The sequence below is a fragment of the Sapajus apella genome, unplaced genomic scaffold (genome assembly GCF_009761245.1).
Source record: "Sapajus apella isolate SASKATOON/1434 unplaced genomic scaffold, GSC_monkey_1.0 scaffold11, whole genome shotgun sequence".
NCBI lineage: Eukaryota > Metazoa > Chordata > Mammalia > Primates > Cebidae > Sapajus > Sapajus apella.
This window is the reverse complement of record NW_022436951.1, coordinates 26539131-26558721: the sequence shown is the minus strand read 5'-3', so window position 1 is coordinate 26558721 and position 19591 is coordinate 26539131. Positions and strand designations below refer to the sequence as shown.

At 39.5% G+C, this 19591-nt stretch overlaps 1 pseudogene; it reads left to right on the top strand.

Moving 5' to 3' along the window:
• Nucleotides 1–17423: 17423 nt before the first annotated feature.
• On the top strand, nt 17424–18521 carry LOC116552353 (annotated as a pseudogene).
• The last annotated feature ends 1070 nt before the right edge of the window (nt 18522–19591 follow it).

Sequence of the window (19591 nt, the reverse complement as noted above, 5' to 3'; positions counted from 1 at the left end):
CAACAAGGAAAGGACAATCTTTTCCATAAACCACACTGGAAAGACCAGCTATCCATATGCAAAAAAAGAAAAACACATCTCAAAACTTAACACATACCACATACAAAAACTGATTTCAAATGGAGCACAGACCTATATGTCAGAGCCAAAACTATTAAAACTCTATAAGAAAATTTATGAGAAATTTGGAGACATAGAAAATCGTCACCAATTTTAAGGGTAGGTAAAGATTTTTAAATAGAACAGAAAAAGCACAAACTATAAAAACAATTTAATTGGACTTTGTTAAAATTAAAAACATTTGTTCTCCAAAAATACTGTCAAGAAAATGATGTCAAGTCATAGTCTGGGGTAAAATATTTGAAAAATGCATATCTGGACTTCTATGTAAATACATAAAATGGAGAAAAGGGAATGCATATACTCTGTTGGTCAGAATGTAAATTAGTACAACTTCTATGGGAAACAGTATGGCGATTTCTCAAAGAACTAAAAATAGAACTACCATTCAATGCAGCAATCCCACTACTGGATATCTAGCCAAAAGAATAGAAATTATTTATCAAAAATAATCTACAACCCTATGTTTATTGAAGCACTATGTACAACACCAAAGATATGGAATCAACTTAAGTGTCCATCCTAATCGAATGGATAAAAAAAAAAATGTGGCATGTAGACACAATGGAATATTATTCAGCCCTGAAAAAGAATGAAATAATGTATTTTGCAGAAATATGGATGGAACTGAAGGCCATTATCATAAGTGAAACAACTCAGAAACAAAAAGTCAAATACTGCATACTGTCACTTATCAGTGGAAGCTAAATAATGTGTACGTATGGACATAATGTGAAATGATAGCCATGAGAGGCTCAGAAGGGTGGGAGGTTGGGAGGGGGGTGGATAACAACAAATTATTTTATAGGGACAATGTACCACTATTTGGGTGATGGTTACACCAGAAGCCCTGACTTCACTATTATGTAATATATCCATGTGACTTAACTGTACTTGTACCCATTAAATTTACACAATTTTTTAAAAATGAAGTCTTTGAACCCAATTTAAAACTGAGGAAAAGATTTGAATACACTGAAAATGAATTATAGAAATAGTCAATAAGCACATAAAAACATGTGCAACATCATTAATATCTGGACACTGCCCAGGAAAATCACTGAAATACTGCCACAGTAGATTAGCTAGACCCACTAGAGCTATAATTGAAGGGAATAACTGCTAAAAGATGAGAATAAAACTAAAATCGCAAGAAACTTGTGTTGGTGCGGACAGGGAACAAGTGGAACTCTTATAGGTTGCTGGTGGGAATGCAAGACAGTTTAGCTGCTTTGGAAAGTGGCTTGGCATTGCTATCCCCAGGCATGTGTCTTAGGAAATGTATCTATACAAGACTTATACTAGAAAGTTCAAAGCAACTTTATTCATGACAGTCCCAAACTAGAGAGATCCTAGATCTGTGTCAGCTAATGAATTGAACCAAATTATGGTTTAATCTTATAAAACCTACACAGCTCAGCAATCAAAGGGAACAAACTTGATCCACATAACACTTCATCCATGTAGAGGAATCTCTAAAACATTGTGCTAAGTGAAAGATGCCAGATGCAAAAGACTGCATACTATGTGATTTCATTTGTATGAAATTCTACAAAAGGCAAATAGAAAGTAGATCAATTGTTGCCAGGTTCAATGGAAAAGGGATGGGAATGGCTGAAAGGGGCCTGAAGGAAGTTTAGGGGGTGATGGAAATGTTCTTTCCGTATCATCATTGTGATAGAAGTTCATGGCCATGTGCCTTGGCAAAAACTCTTCAAATTAAACTCTTAAAATTGGTGAATATTTTGTGTGTAATTTATACTTCAAGAAAGCTAATTCTTTTAAAAATAAAAGATGGAAAAGATATCCTATGCAAACACTAATCCAAAAATTTGGAGTGACTATATTAATATCAGACAAAGGAGATTTCCAAACAAGGAATATAGTTATGAATAAAGAGGCCCACTTTGTAGTACTAAAAAGATTAATTCATCAAGGGGACATATTAAAGTTTACTTGACTGCCTATCTGGTTATTTTTATAGCTCTTAAAATAGATCTTCCTGGCATTTGTTTACTTCTCTGTAGAAAGAGAGATTCTAAAATGATTTTTTTATATTGTCTTAGTGAGTTTTGGAGTAGAGAAGCTTTTCTTTTCCCAAATCGTGTGTCAGAATGTTTTAGGCCAATTTCTTGAGTTTTACTGTAATTATTTTGGCTGACTGTTCATCTGCTAGATGTGTTATTAATTGTCTTTTATTCAGAAATCTGAAACTTACTGACTTCATTGATGGATTTCCAATGTTAGTAAAAAAATTAATCTGTGCAAAAATTTCTTTCACTTTGCCACATATTTAATAGTATTTCTAATATGTGCAATATTAGAATATCAATACATATATTAATATATTTTATAAATTATTAGTGTTATGTTTAACATTTAAAATCATTATTTATGAAATAGTAACATTAATGCATAGAACAAGTGTTATAATATTTAGAAAGATTAGCCAACTTGGATCATCACAATTGACGAAAATGATGGCCAAGACAGCTATGGTTTCAAGATGACTGTTAAATCTTGGAGCTCTTTCCCTTTCCAAATGTGACGATGTGGTTATCGAAGACTCCCAGCAGCCCTCCCTTCTTTTGCAGTCATGCCCTTGGCTTCCAGAATGAATCCTTATGCTCTGTTACTACCACAGTGGTGAGCATCGTGGTATCAGGTCCGCTACCACATATCCTTATTACATTCCAACATTGCCTGAGTTTCTCCCCCTGAATTCCTCTCAGTCTAGCCTGTTCCCCTTCCCAGTCACGTCTGTGCTCTTCCCAAGCTTAGACCACAGAATTTTCCTTTGTGTATCTCAACCTCTTCTTCCTGCCCAGCTGATGATAGCATGCTGCAATGGATTTGTAACTCACCTTTGCCTCGTGAGGCTTACAAAACATACTCTCTTTAGAAAGCAGAGATGAACTCTTTTGAAATGAATGTAGTTCACATGTCTACTCAAGTCATCCAGCAAATTGGCTTTAACACACATGTTGCGGGAAGTCCAAAGCCTCCCTACATTTGCCACTTCCCAGGGGGCTCATGTTCTTCTGGTTCCCACCAAACTCTTGTTCTCAGCTCCCAGCATTTCCCTTATTTCTCTGCTTCATACTGAATTAAATGTAGAACATCACTCATTTTCTGTGATCCCCTCACCCCAATAAAAACACTCACACCTAACATTTAAAATTGTGGCAGATCTTGCAAATGGAGAGGTTTCATATTCAACATTACTCGGCTCCTCCACTAGCTCCAAACCCTTCTCACATTTTTCCCTTCCCTCCGTTTTCCTAGATCTCAGCCTTTAGGAGACTCCAGGAAACTCTTCGCCCTTCATTTTCCATGCAAAGTAAAGGTTGAGACCCTCTTAACCAGCTTAGGGCTATTCTGCATATCTAGACGGGAGATACCTAATGCAACCTAAACAACAATAAAGCTCCCTGAGATGGGATTCTGTGATAGATGTTATTTCTATTTTTTTATCTTATTACTTAGGACACAATAATCAAGCTTGTAATAGATGAGCATAAGTTCTTCTGATTCAATTATTCTGCTATGTTATATCAAGAGAGGCTTTATACATGAGGATTTGTTATGTAGTTAACTAAAGTTTATAGTCAGGCTCTTTGCTGATCTTTGTGAATGTGGCTCAGAGCTGACGAACTGCACATAAAAAACTAAGAATACTGATCTTTGAAGGTCTTGATCTTCAAAGCAAAGAGCCTGACTAGAATCTTTAGAACAGTTCTTATTCTAAAATAAGGATGTGTTTTTTTCATAATGTAAGAAAAAGCTAGGTCAAGACCTTCAAAGATCATGTAGCTTCTTGTATTTCTTACATTATGAAAAAAACCACATCCTCATTTTAGAATAAGAACTAGTTATATATAAGAGATGCTAAAGGATATACAGGTTGAGTATCCGTTATCCAAAATACTTGAAACCAGAAGTGCATCATATTTGGGATTTTGGAATATTTGCATCTATACAATGAAACATCTTGGGGAGGAGATTCAAGTTTAAATATGAAATTAATTTATGTTTCATATGTATCTTGTACACATAGTCTGAAGATAATTTTATATAATGTCTGAAGTAATTTTGTGCATGAAACAAAGATTTATTTTTATTTTTATACATATTTAATTGCATTTTAGGTTCTGGGGTACATGTGCAGAACATGCAGGATTGTTGCATAGGTACATACATGGAAATGTGGTTTGCTGCCTTCCTCCCCATCACCTATATCTGGCATTTCTCCCCATGTTATCCCTCCCCAACTCCCTACCCCCCACTATGCTTCCCCTATTCCCCACCAACAGACCCTAACCCTAACCCTAACCCTAACTGAACGGTGGATGCTCCCCTCCCTGTGTCCATGTGTTCTCATTGTTCAGCACCTGCCTATGAGTGAGAACATGCAGTGTTTGATTTTCTGTTCTTGTATCAGTTTGCTGAGAATGATGGTTTCCAGATTCATCCATGTCCCTGCAAAGGACACAAACGCATCCATTTTTATGGCTGCATAGTATTCCATGGTGTATATGTGCCACATTTTCCTTGTCCAGTCTATCATCAGTGGGCACTTGTGTTGGTTCCAGGTCTTTGCTATTGTAAACAGTGCTGCAACAAACATACACGTGTGTTTCTTTATAATACAGTGATTTATAATCCTTTGGATATATACCCAGTAATGAGATTGCCGAGTCAAATAGAATTTCTATATCTAGGTCCTTCAGGAATTGCCACACTGTCTTCCATAATGGTTGAACTAATTTACACTCCCACCAAAAGTGTAAAACTGTTCCTGTTTCTCCACATCCTCTCCAACATCTGTTGTCTCCAGATTTTTTAATAAGCGCCATTCTAACTGGTTTTGATTTGCATTTCTCTAATGACCAGTGATGATAAGCATTTTTTCATGTTTGTTGGTCTCATATGTGTCTTCTTTTTAAAGTATATGTTCCTATCCTTCACCCACTTTTGAATTGTTTTTGTTGTTGTTGTTCTTGTTGTTTTCTTGTAAATCTGTTTTAGTTCTTTGTAGATTCTGGATATTAGCCATCTGTAAGATGGGTAGATTGCAAAAAATTTTTCCCATTCTGTTGGTTTCCAGTTCACTCCAGTGATTGTTTCTTTTGCTGTGCAGAAGCTCTGGAGTTTAATTAGATCCCATTTGTCTATTTCGGCTTTTGTTGCCAATGCTTTTGGTGTTTTAGTCATGAAGTCCTTGCCTATGCCTATGTCCTAAATGGTTTTGCCTAGGTTTTCTTCTAGAGTTTTTATGGTATTAGGTCTTATGTTTAAGTCTTTAATCCATCTGGAGTTACTTTTAGTGTAAAGTGTCAGGAAGGGGTCCAGTTTCTCCTTTCTGCACATTGCTAACCAGTTTTCTCAACACCATTTATTAAACAGGGAATCCTTTCCCCATTGCTTGTTTTTGTCAGGTTTGTCAAAGATCAGATGGTTGTAGATGTGTGGCATTGCCTCTGAGGCCTCTGTTCTGTTCCTTTGGTCTATATCTCTGTTTTGGTGCCAGTACCATGCTGTTTCGATTACTGTAGCCTTCTGGTATAGTTTGAAGTCAGGTAGTGTGAAGCCTTCAGCTTTGTTCTTTATGCTTAGAATTGACTTGGCTGTGTGGGCTCTCTTTTGGCTCCATATGAAGTTTAAGGTGGTTTTTTCCAGTTCTGTGAATAGGATAGGTAGTTTAATGGGACTAGCATTGAATCTATAAATTACTTTGGGCAGTATGGCCATTTTTACGATACTGATTCTTCCTAACCATGAACATGGAAAGTTTTTCCATCTGTTTGTGTCCTCTCTTATTTCCTTGAGCAGTGGCTTGCAGTTTTCCTTGAAGAGGCCCTTTCCATCCTTCGTTAGTTGTATTCCTAGGTATTTTATTTTCTTTGTAGCAATTATGAATGGCAGTTCATTCTTGATTTGGCTCTAATTCTGTTATTGGTGTATAGTAATGCTCATGATTTCTGCACATTGATTTTGTATCCTGAGACTTTGCTGAAGTTGCATATCAGTTTCAGGAGATTTTGGGTTGAGATGATGGGGCCTTCTAAATATACAATCATGTTGCCTGCAAATAGTGACAATTTGACTTCCTCTTTTCCTAATTGAATAAACTTTATTTCTTTTTCTTGTCTTATTGCTCTGGCTAGAACTTACAACACTATATTGAATAGGAGTGGTGAGAGAGGGCATCCTTGTCTAGTGCCAGATTTCAAAGGGAATACTTTCAGTTTTTTCCCATTCAGTATGATACTGGCTGTGGGTTTGCCATAAATAGCTGTTATTATTTTGAGATATGTCCTGTCAATACCTAGTTTATTGATGGTTTTCAGCATAAAGCACTGTTGAATTTTGTCAAAGGCCTTCTCTGCATCTATTGAGAAAATCATGTGGTTTTTGTCTTTGGTTCTGTTTACGTAGTGACTTACATTTATAGACTTGTGTATATTAAACCAGCCTTGCATCCTCAGGATGAAGCCTGCTCGATCATGATGGAAAAGCTTTTTGATGTGCTGTTGCAATCGGTTTGCCAGATATTTTTTAAGACTTTTATTGAAGATTTTTGCATCTGTGTTCATCATGGATATTGGCCTGAAGTTTTCTTTTCTTCTTGAGTCTCTGCCAGGTTTTGGTATCAGCATGATGTTGATCTCATCAAATGATTTGGGAGGGAGTCCCTCTTTTTGGATTGTTCGGAATAGTTTCAGAAGGAGTGCTACCAGCTTCTCTTTGTATGTCTGGTAGAATTCAGCTGTGAACCCATCTGGACATTGGCCTTTTTTTATTGGTAGGCTATTAATTGCTGCCTCAACTTCAGTCATGTTATTCTTCTATTCAAGGTTTCGATTTCTTCCTGGTTTAGGCTTGGGAGGGTGCAAGTGTCCAGGAATTTATCCATTTCTTCCAGGTTTACTGGTTTATGTGCATAGAGTTGTTTGTAGTAAACTCTGATGGTAGTTTGTATTTCTGTGGAATCAGTGGTGATATCACCTTTATCATTTTTTATTGCATCTCTTTGATTCTTCTCTCTTTTCTTTTTTATTAATCTGGCTAGTGGTCTGTCTATTTTGTTGATCTTTTCAAAAAACCAGCTCCTGATTTATTGATTTTTTTCAAGGGTTTTTTGTATCTCTATCACCTTCAGTTCTGCTCTGATCTTAGTTATTTCTTGTCTTCTGCTAGCTTTTGAGTTTGTTTGATCTTGTTCCTCTAGCTCTTTCAGTTTTGACAATAGGGTGTTGATTTTAGATCTTTCCTCGCTTCTCATGTGGGCATTTATTGCTACAGATTTCCCTCTAAACACTGCTTTAAATGTGTCCCAGAGATTCTGGTATGTTGTGTCTTCGTTCTTGCTGGTTTTGAAGAACATCTGTATTTCTGCCTTCATTTCATTGTCTATCCAGTCAACATTCAAGAGCCAGTTGTTCAGTTTCCATGAAGTTGTGAGGTTCTGAGTTAGTTTCTGAATCCCGATTTCTAATTTGATTGCACTGTGGTCTGAGATACTGTTTGTTATGATTTCCATTCTTTTGCATTTGCTGAGGAGTGATTTACTTCCAATTATGTGATCAATTTTGGAGTAGGTGCAATGTGGTGTTGAGAAGCATGTATATTCTGTGGATTTGGGATGGCAAGTTCTGTAGATCTCTATTAGGTCCAGCTCTGAGTTCAAATCCTGGATATCCTTGTTAATTTTCTGTCTCATTGATCTGTCTAATATTGACAGTAGAGTGTTAAAATCTCCCACTGTTATTGTGTGGGAGTCTAAGTCTCTTTGTAGGTCATTAGGAACTCGCTTTATGTATCTGGGTGCTCCTGTATTGGATGTGTATATATTTAGGATCATTAGCTCTTCTTCTTGCATTGATCGTTTTACCATTATGTAATGCCCTTCTTTGTCTCTTTTGATCTTTGTTGGTTTAAAGTCTATTTTATCAGAGACTAGGATTGCAACTCTTGCTTTTTTTTTGCTCTCCATTTGCTTGGTAAATGTTCCTCCATCCCTTTACTTTGAGCCTATGTGTATCCTTGCATGTGCGATGGTTCCCTGGATACAGAACACCAATGCTTTTTGACTTTTTATCCAATTTATCAGTCTGCGTCTTTTGATTGGGTCAGCTGGTCCATTTACATTTAAGGTTAGTATTGTTATAGGTGAATTTGATCCTGCCATTTTGATGCTACCTGGTTGTTTTGCCCATTAGTTGACATGGTCTCTTCATTGTGTGGATGCTCTTTACCATTTGGTACATTTTTGGAGTGGCTGGTACTTGTTGTTCTTTTCTATGTTTAGTGCTTCTCTCAGGAGCTCTTGTAAGGCAGGCCTGGTGGTGATGAAATCTCTGAGCAAGATACAAAGTTTTAACTGTGTTTTGACTTTAACCCATTACAAGAGGTCACATGTGGGATTTTCCACTTGTGGCATCATTGCAGCACACAAACAGTTTCCAAGTTTGGATGTTCCACCTGTATTGTGGTTGCCAATATCATCTTGAGTTTTCTCAAATGAAAGATGAAAGAATAATAGCTCTGGTATCATTTTCATTGTCTTCTGTTTGGTGTAATTTTGTTTGTTTGTTTGTTTTCTGATTACGTTTTTTTTCCTGCAAAGCATAGTCTTCATGGAGGAGTCCTTTTCTTAATTTGGGACCTTACTTATCAGAGATATTTTCCAATCTCTTATTTTTAAACTGACAATTGAGCTGCAGCTTTCTGTTTCAATCTACTCTAAATCTGTGGTGTGTCTGCAATCTCTATTATGTGTATCCTCTCTGCAAGACCAGGGTTCTCCTTAGCCCTGTAATGAAACTGAAATGATTCTCTCTCTCTCTCTCTCTCTCTCTCTCTCTATCTCTGTCTCTGTCTCTCTGTCTCTCTCTGCGTGTGTGTGTGTGTGTGTGTGTTCGTGCGTGTGTGTGTAAAGGGTTGGCAAAAAATAAATTCTACTGGGAGTCTAGGTTTGAAGTTAATGTACCAGCTATTTGCCTTCATGATGATTTTTATATTATATGATGCTTAAAATAACAATAAGAGATAATGTCTATTGAGCCACTCCATCTTAAGCTTGAATGAGTAGGAGTTAGAAAATGAATCAGGATAGATGTGGCTCTCCCTCAGCCTCCCAGTTTGTTTCTGAGCCAACCTGGCTGTGAGAATAAAGCACAACATTCATTATTCATGGGAGGATCTTATTAGTATTTATTAGTAGTAATGTCACTATTCATGCTGATCTTGTCTTGACAAATCTGCTTTCTATTTATCTTAATGTAATAAAAAATTTTCATAGAATAAATATATTATTGAAAAAGTTGACATTTACATAATGCCAAGCATAATTTTTCCAAATTGCATCATTAAGATAAATAATTTACTGTAATTGATATCAAGTAGGGTTTATTTAATCTCACCCCTCATCCAAAGTTATTAGTTACTTACTGAAAAAGTTTATATCCACAGGTTTATGTTTTCAGCCTCAGCAATTTTCTCTTGAATCATAATGGTATTAGGATCTTAGCTTAAGGGCTTACACAGGAAAGAGCCTCCAAGTAAAGAAATCATTCTATGGAAAGATAAAGTGAAGGAGTTGTGAGATCTGTCATACAATTGATTAGTGACAGAAGGGAGGGAGAAATTTTGACTATACTACTCAGACTTCCCTGGGTACAGTGGAAGGTATATGTTTCTGGGATCCACATTATGATAGTGGAAAAAATACAGGCACCAAACACAACCCTCAGTTCAGCAGTTGAGAACACTAGGATGATGGACCTAGGAGTTCAATATGTGAGAAATGGAATCATAGTGGCCCAAGGGCAGAGTCTGACCTTCAATTTGTTCCAACATGAGTGGAGGGGTGTGGTTCAGGATCGCCCCCTCCCTCTTGCTTCTGCATCCTGACCAACACCGGTGCCTCTCCCATGGCCCTTGAGGATGCCACACCTTGCTTTTCTAGTGAAACTGCAAGCAGCATAAAGCTTTCTCTTTATGGTGTTGACCTCTCCATGCTAACACTCAGTTAGCTTTATAAATTAAGACTCATGCACAGAACAAGGGATTCCTGCCTGGAACTTCCACATGTATCTGCACTTCATGGTAGACTGAATAATGGTCCCTCCTAGGATGTCCACATCCAAAAACCCCAAACCTGTGAATGTGTCACCTTGAATGGTAAGAGAGGTTTTGTGAAAGTGATTAAACAAAAGATGTTTAGTTGCTGGCTGATACCATTTGAATATATGTCCCCGTCAAATCTCATGTTAAACTCTAAGCTCCAGTATTGGAGGTGGGGCCTAGTGGGAGGGCTTTGGGTCATGGGCATGGATCCTTCATGGCTTGGCGCTGTCCTGGCAATAGTGAGTTCTCTGGAGATCTGGTTGTTTAAAATTCTGTGGTACCTCCCTGACTCCCCATAGCCCCTACCTCTCACTCTTGCTTCCACTTTCCCCATGTGATGCTCCTGCTCTTGCTTCCAGTTAAAAGTCCCCAAGGCTTCCACAGAAGCCAAACGACACTGGCATCATGCTTATACAGCCTGCAAAATGCTAAGCCAATTAAACAGCTGTGCTGGCAGGGTGTGGTGGCTCATACCTGTAATCCCAGCACTTTGGGAGGCTGAGGTAGGCAGATGGCCTGAGGCCAGGAGTTCGAGATCAACCTGGCCAACATGGTGAAATCCTGTCTCTATTAAAAATACAAAAATTAGCTGGGCATGGTGGTGGGCACCTGTAATCCCAGCTACTTGGGAGGCTGAGGCAGGAGACTCAGTTGAACCAGGGAAGCAGAGATTACAGTGAGCTGAGATCATGCCCCTGTACTCCTGCCTGGGTGAAAACAGTGAAACTCAGCCTCAAAAAATTTTTTTAAATCCATTTTGCTCTATAAATTACCCAGTCTAGGGTATTTCTTTATAGCAACACAAGAATGACCTAACGCAGAGAGAGGGATTATCCTGGATTATCTAGATAAATCCAATAGAATCACAAGGGTCCTTATAGGAAGAAGGCAGGAGGATCAGGGTCAGAATGAGAAGGTGTAAGGATGGAAGCAGAGGTCAGAGAGAAAGGAGGATGCTAGGCTTCTGGCTGTGAAGACGGTGGGAGCAGGGAATGCAGGCAGCCCCGAGAAGCTATAAGCAAGCAGGGAAATGAATTCTCCCCTAGAGACTTGAGAGAGAAGGTGAGCTTTCTGACACCTTGATTTCAGCCCTGTGAAAATGATTTCAGGCGTCAGACCTCCAGAACTGTAAGATAACACATTCTCAATGTTTTAAACCACTAAGTTAATAGTACTCTCCACAGAGCAATACAAATGAATCCACATTTCATGCTGACAGGGGATACCTTCCATGTGGCGTCTGATCTGAATGGCCCTCCTGGAGTAGCGCCGTGTGACCTTGTCCCTGGGATTGGTGTGGGGCAAAGGCCAGGGAAGCTGTGTTGTGAAGGAGTCAAAGAGTCAAGTTACCTCCTTCTTCCATTGAGCACAAGAGAGGGGCCTCTTTCGACTACCTGGGCAATCAGGAAGTAGGTGTTGAGTGCTTCCCAAGTATGGAAAACTGCCGTTTTCTGCAGCATAGACACATACGAGTCAGATGAAAATGAAGCTGCTATTTTATTAAAGAGCCAGGAAAGACACCAGAAGTTGTGCCAGATTGGAAGACAAGAACTAGGGACCTCACCAAATTATTTCCTCCTAGGAGAGGAAATGTCTCACAGTGTAAATCTTCAGGGAGTGCTTCAGGAGAGTACCCTCTCACTCTCAATGTCCTCTGCCTTCCATTCCTCTCATCTTCCTCCATTTCCACTCCAAACTCAAGGTCTCTCTCAGTCTGGTGACCCCACGTCCCTCAAAAACATCATTAGACCTATTGCAAAAGGATTCCTGATGGCCTTCCCAAGGATTTGCAAACTCTCTTTCTTCAGGTGGCAGTGCATTGCTTTCCTGAGCCTATGGCTCCAAAAGAATCAAATGTGGGCTCTTGTCCCTCAAGTGGAGGGGAAGATGGATGCTTTGTGTCCACTTTGATCTCACTGACAACAGGAAATAAGGTCAGCTGACCTCCAAATGGCTTACGAGCAAATCTACCCCACCTTAAGTCTGTGTTCCTCTGAAAGCATGCTCTATCTGATTTACATGGGATAAGATCTTCCCACCATCAGGACTTGGGACTTTATCCCTCAGGTAAATATCAGAAAGGTGTACTCTGCTATGGAGCAAATAACTCCTTGACGTGACCCTTTGCTAAGGGTGCCCACATTAGCAGAGAATAAGCAGGACACAGCCATCCAGGATGCATGGCACTATCTCCATCAGGGCTTTCAGATTCTCAAATTTCTCTCGTGATAGAAGGCCTGGGGTGTTTCAGTACTTGACCTAGAGGAGAAATGACAGAGCACAGACAGTAAGAATTGATAGGCTTATGATGGAAGCTAAGGAATGAGAATATGTACTTGCATGAACAGCTCCAGAAAATGACTTTCTGAACTAGCTGGGAAGAATTTAAAGGAGGTTAAATTTTTTGCAATCCTGTGGGCAAGGCCTGAGTCAGAAAAATACCTCTTTGTTGCTGTTCCTTCAAATGTGTTTTTCCTCCAGGCTGCTTTATCTGAAGAAACATATGTTAAATATGTTATTTTTCATGACAAACTGGTAAATCTAATTGTTTGCAATTTGCTTCTATTCTATTTTTCCTGAAATTTTTATTCATTGTAACAACATATTGTAATAACAATAAAAGAAATAAAGATGGAGGAAATTACCCAGAAATCTGCCTGTGAAAGCAAGTCTTTTAATTTTCCATGTTTTCTCCCAGGAATTATCTATATTCTGGCGATGCTATTTTAATGTTACACTTCAGAATAAAAGATCTGAAAGACGGATTTTACTTCTAAAGCTGTGAAACACTGCCACATCATTTCAAATCTTAAGCATCAGCTACCTCATATTTTAAATGAGAAAACTGGACTGGTTGATTTTTTAAATGGATTCTTCCAGTTCTAAAATCACTGATACTTTTATATTTACAACAGAATGGGTTGTACTTGTAGGCATCATATTTGGGGGACTGAACATTTTTGAAAGCTGAGAGAATGGTACTGGCAAGTAAAAATGGCAATTAGCAATGCCACAGACAATAGACAGGAGCAGAAACTGAAACTCAATAGCAACATTTTGGTAAACATACTCAAAAATAACTGCTCCTTTTGTTCTAACTCCACAAGTCTGCAAGCTTACTTGCAAAGCTTAAAGTTTTTTAAACTGCAGCTTCTGTTATAAAATATACCTATCATTAACTACAGAAATATTAAATTAATGTCTTTAAAGATCAGTGAATGATATTCATTTTGTTTTTGTTTAAGATTTGCTGTTCGAATGCTGTACACTTTAGGATGGTGCTAGACCAAAAAAGCTGCTGCCCCTATACTGGACTGCTGTTCAAGGCATGCTTTTATTTTCCCCGTTTTTGCTAATGCTTTGAACCAAGATATTCTGGCAATAAAAATGGGACCTTATTTTTAAAAAGATGAAAATAACAGTTGGTACAAATAATTCAAGTGCTTTTGCAGACAGTAGAATATGTCCTCTCCCCAGCAATTTGAAGAGAACCTATGCTTAAATAAATGGATGGCAGACCTATTACAGAGTACACCAGTCAGTAAATCTGATCCTAAATTTCATGCGCTGCAAGATATCGAAGCTGAAAGCATAGAAGACACGGAGCCAGATTATTATGCTGTAACTCTGACTATTTGTGAATTAAATTATACACAGGAAGTCCTTCCTCTGCCCAGTACCCCGTTAACTGAAGTGCACACACATCACAATTATGCCTTTTCTTTGCATGGTTTGCTGTTAATGAAGATTAAATCTCAGTGACCATAGAACTGTGCAAAGTGAGGATACAGTTCCAACGAACTGTGTAAAGTGAGGATTGTCTGTACTACAATTTGGGCTCTCAAGCTCTATTTCAATCTTATGAACTTGTGGCATTAGTGTAAACACTAGATTTACTAGCATTATTCGTCTTTGTTTTGTTGCGACACCCAAGGTTTGTAAACAGGTCTAATGTATGGTAAGGGTCATCTTAGTTTTATTACCAAACACTGCTGTCAACATATGAATTTTGGCAATTTATTGACGTTCTAGTGCTTGTGGAGTTTTTGATGACGCACTCGGGGTTGAGTAAATTTGATTATTATAATAAAATAAGAAGTGATATTATACTAAATTGACAATAGACTGTAACTCAAACACCAACTTGGAGCAGTGTCAAGAAGCATTCTGAGGTCTCTTCTTGGACTCCACGGGTGAAGTATACCCCAACCGAGTGGTTCGACATTCTATTCCCTGGAAAGCAAGACTGTGGGGAATGCATGCCATATGTTTACCATTCTTTTATAAATAATGATACTATATAGTTACATATCATAGCTTCTGAGGGACGTCATATGTAGAGAGTTCTAACATGATTCAGATCATATTCATATGTTTTGAGATATAGCAAACCCTACTCTTGCTGCAGAGGTTGAAATGGTATCAAGTGTATGTTATTAGAGAGTCACATTTAAATCCCAATCAAATTCAGCACAGGACTTATAGGAATTGTGGAATGGCAATGACCATTCCAAGTGTATTCTATAGTTTATTTGGCACAGAGCACTTTGCTAAGATCACCATATACTTTTTTCAGGTGTCTGTAGGACTGCTATCAGTCTCTTTGGTTGAATTCTCATTTCAGTAGCAGGTGCGATGGATAGTTTTATTTCAATCTGGATAACTTCATGCTGATGATGCCCCACCTCATGCATGCACAGTATATTTTTTCTCACCCATGAGCCTCATCATCATTTCTTTGCAGGTATCATTTCTTCTCATACACCACGGAAGCCTACTCAGCTAGCTGGAACACAAACGTAAGAGTTGGGTTAAAGTCATGAGGGAAATCGCTCAACCAACAGGAGACTGGAGTCATTGGGCAAATATGCATGCCTCCCCGATTCAGATAAGCAACTTGGGAATTATTTTATACATTTCTCTTGAAATATCAGTGAAACTTAACCTCAGCTGCGTACAGTGATAATCTAGATAATGTGCCCATTTGTCAAATTTTTACTTTTCCTATTTCATTCTCCCCTCTCCCTCATTCCTGATTCCTGGGATTACCTTGCACATAAATTATCTGCTCATAACTCCTTGTCCAAGGCTCTGCTATAAGGGAACTAAAAATCAAACAGTACTCTCTAAAATTGCAAGTATCATACAAACATATAGTCCCAGACAATGCTTCATGTAGAATTTTATACTTTTCATCAATGGAAACAGTGTAAGATCCTGCTAAGAAGGAATAGCTTGGGTCAAAATAGCACATCGACTGCCCATGCCTGCTTGCCATTTGGATACAAATTTAGGAATGACAGAAAAGAGATCCTTTGTTTATGTAGCCATAAAAAGAATGAAATCAGTATTTTGCTGCAACATAGATGGAGCTGGTAGTCATTATCCTAAGTGAACTAGTTCAGAAGCAGAAAATCAAATACTGTGTGTCCTCACTTATATGTGGGAAATAAACAATGAGTATACATGTACATAAAAATGAAATAATAGACACTAGGAACACCGAAAGGTGGGGGGAGGGAGGAAAATGGGGAATGAAAGATTACCTATTGGATAAAATGTTCAATATTTGGGTAATGGGTACACTAGAAGCCAATTACCACATATATCCTTGTAGAAAACATGCACATGTACCCCCCTTGAATCTAAATTTAAGAAAGAAACATTCCATTGATGGATCAAATTTTGGAGGAATCTTTGATCAACACAGGTAGACAAGTGTGAAGGTACCACAGCCAATATCATATGTTAAAGGCCAGGGGCCTTCCACAGAAGCTCTAAGCCCAGAGGTAAGAGGGACAAAGAGCAGGAAGGGAAAAGATGGCAATTTTCTGCACAATCGTTTTGGTAAACCACAGGAGCAGCTAAAAAGTCTAGCCCTAACCAACAAAATGGGAAAAAATTTTTGCAGTCTACCCATCTGACAAAGGGCTTATATCCAGAATCTACAAAGAACTGAAACAGATTTACAGGAAAAAAACAAGCCCATTCAAAAGTGGGCAAATGATGTGAACAGACACTTTTCAAAAGAAGACATACATGAGGCCAATAAACGTATGAAAAAATGTTCATCATCACTACTCATTAGAGAAATGCAAATCAAAACTACATTGACATACCATCTCATGCCAGTTAGAATGGAGATCGTTAAAAAATCTGGAGACAGCAGATGCTGGAGAGGATGTGGAAAAATGGGAACACTTTTACACTGTTGGTGGGAATGCAAATTAGTGCAACCATTGTGAAAGACAGTGTGGTGATTACCCAAGGACCTAGAAAGAGAAATTCCATTTGACCCAGCAATCCCATTACTGGGTATATACCCAAAGAATTATAAATTGTTCTATTAGAAAGACACATGCACATATATGTTCATTGTGGCACTGTTTACAATAGCAAAGACCTGGAACCAACCCAAATGTCCATCAACAATAGACTGGATTAAGAAAATGTGGCACATATGCATCATGGAATACTACATAGCCATGAAAAAAGATGAGTTCATGTCCTTCATAGGGACATGGATGAATCTGGAAACCATAATTCTCAGTAAACTGACACAAGAACAGAAAATCAAACACCACATGTTCTCACTCATAGGCGGGTGTTGAACAATTAGAACATGTGGACACAGGGAGAGGAGCATCACACACTGCGGTCAGTTGTGGGGGGACTAGGAGAGGCACAGAGGGGGGTGGGGATAGTGGGGAGGGATAACACGGGGAGAAATATCAGATATAGGAGATGGGGGGATGAAGGCAGCAAACCACCCTGCCATGTATGTACCTATGCAACAATCCTGCATAATCTGCACATGTACCCCAGAACCTAAAGTACAATGAAAAAAAAAAAAGTCTAACCCTTGTCCCTCCCATCCCCCATCTTTAGCTTATAGCTAATGTTATGACAGACACAAGAGTTCTAGAGCAGTTAGTAGGGCACTAGATCCAGAGACTCTGAGCAATGTCAACATGTCTGAGGATACCCATAGAAGATAGAGACCTTCCACACCAGACGACAAGGTACTGGCACAACCAAGCAGAATGAGATCCTCCTTCTTAAGAGGATCTTATATTGTTTCTGTTGATAAAATGTAGAATATGACTCACTGCCGCCACCCCACGGACCATGTCCCCCTGCCACTGTGCAGCCACGCTCTGCTGCGGGTGGCAATGCAAGAAGAGATTGCCGCACTCCTCATTGACAATGGCTCTGGCGTGTGTAAAGTTGGCTTTGCTGGAGACAATGTCCCCCGAGCATGTTCCCTTCCATCGTCTGGTGGCCCCGGCACGAGAGTGTGATGGTGGGCATGGGCCAGAAGGACTCCTATGTGGACGACAAAGTCCAGAGCAAGCACGACATCCTGACCCTGAAGTACCCCATCCAGCAAGCCATCATCACTAACTGGGATGACATGGAGAAGATCCGGCACCACACCTTCTGCAACGAGCTGCATGTGGACCCGGAGAAGCACCCGGTGCTGCTGAGGTTCTGAACCTCAAGACCAGCAGAGAGAAGATGACTCAGATCATGTTTGAGACCTTCAACACCCTAGCCATGCTGTCCCTCTACACCTCTGGGCAAACCACTGGCATTGTCATGGAGTCTGGAGACGGGGTCACTCACATGGTGCCCATCTAAAAGAACTACACCATCCCCAACGCAATCCTGCCTCTGGACCTGGCTGGCCAGGACCTGACCGACTACCACTTAAAGATCCTCACCGAGGGTGGCCACCACTTCACCACCACTGCCTAGCAGGAGATCATGTGCAACATCAAGGAGAAGCTGTGCTAAGTCGCACTGGATTTTGAGCAGGAGATGGCCACTGCCACATCCTCCTCCTCCCTGGAGAGCTACAAGCTGCCCAATGGCCAGGTCATCACCATCAGCAACGAGCAGTTCCAGTGTCTGGAGATGCTGTTCCAGCCCTCCTTCCTGGGCATGGAATCTTGTGGCATCCAGGAGACCACCTTCGACTCTATCATGAAGTGTGATGTGTACATCTGCAAAGACCTGTATGCCAACATGGTACTGTTCAGTGGCACCACCATATAGCTGGATATCTCCCACAGTATGCAGAAGGAGATAATTGCCCTGGCAACCAGCATCATAAAGATCAAGATCATTGCACTCCCAGAGGGCAAGTACTTGGTGGGGATCAGCGGCTCCATCATGGCTTCACTGTCCACCTTCCAGCAGATGTGGATTGGCAAGCAGGAGAGTACCAGGAGTCAGTCCCCTCCGTCGTCCACCATAAATGCTTCTAAATGAGCAAAAAACAGATGCATAGTATTTGCTGCATGGGTTAATTCAGAAGTATAAATTTGCCCTGGGCAAGTGCATACACCTCATGCTAGCCTCACAAAACTGGAATAAGCCTTTGAAAAGAAATTTGTCCTTGAAGCTCATATCTGATATCAGCACTGGATTGTAGAACTTGTTGCTGATTTTGACCTTGTAATCAAGTTAATTGTTCCCCTTGGTATTTGTTTAATACTCTGTACATATTTTTTATTTCAACCCTTGGTACATGTGGCTTGCTCACTTCATGGCTGAGGTAAGAACATGCTTGTGAAGACAAGCCTGTGGCTTGGTGAGTCTGCGTGGTCAGCAGTCTCTGGTCTGTGCAGGGCATCAATGTGTCAGGGCTTTGTGTTCCGGGATTTCTCTAGAGCCTGGCAAGGGCTCCCAGACCAGTGGTTTCTGTCCTGTCTGTCAGGGTTGGAAAAGTCCAAGCCATAGGACCCCATTTCCTTTCTTAGCTGATGTTTTCCTTCCAGAACACCATGGGCTGTTACTTGCCTCGCATTGGAAGCAGTTTGCATTTAAACCTGTAAATGTATTCATCCTTTTAATTTACATAAGTTTGGTTTTTTTTGTACGAAATTGTCGATTCTTTAAAGAGACGACAACAAATTTTGGTTTTCTACTGTTATGTGAAAAGATGAGGTCCCAGCAACACATCATTGTGTAAGGAAAAAATAAAAGCACAGCCGTTAAAAAAAAAAAGTAGAATATTCTCCAGAAATTATAGAATGGGACTATTTATTAATGTTAACTGTAAGATACCTGCAATTTTAAAGAGTACTGTCTGATTTTGAGTTCCCCAACAGCAGAGCCTGAGACAAGGAGTTATGAGCAAGTAATTTATTTGGAAGGTAATCCTGGGAATCCGAGTGAGAATGAAGGGAGAATGAAATAGGGAAGGATGAAAACTTGACAAAAGGGTACATTGTTCAGGTCATCATTGTTGGCAGTGGGGATTTGATTTCACTGATATTTCAAGAGAACTGTATAAAATACCTCCTGAGTTGTGCATCTGAATGAGCAGAAGCAT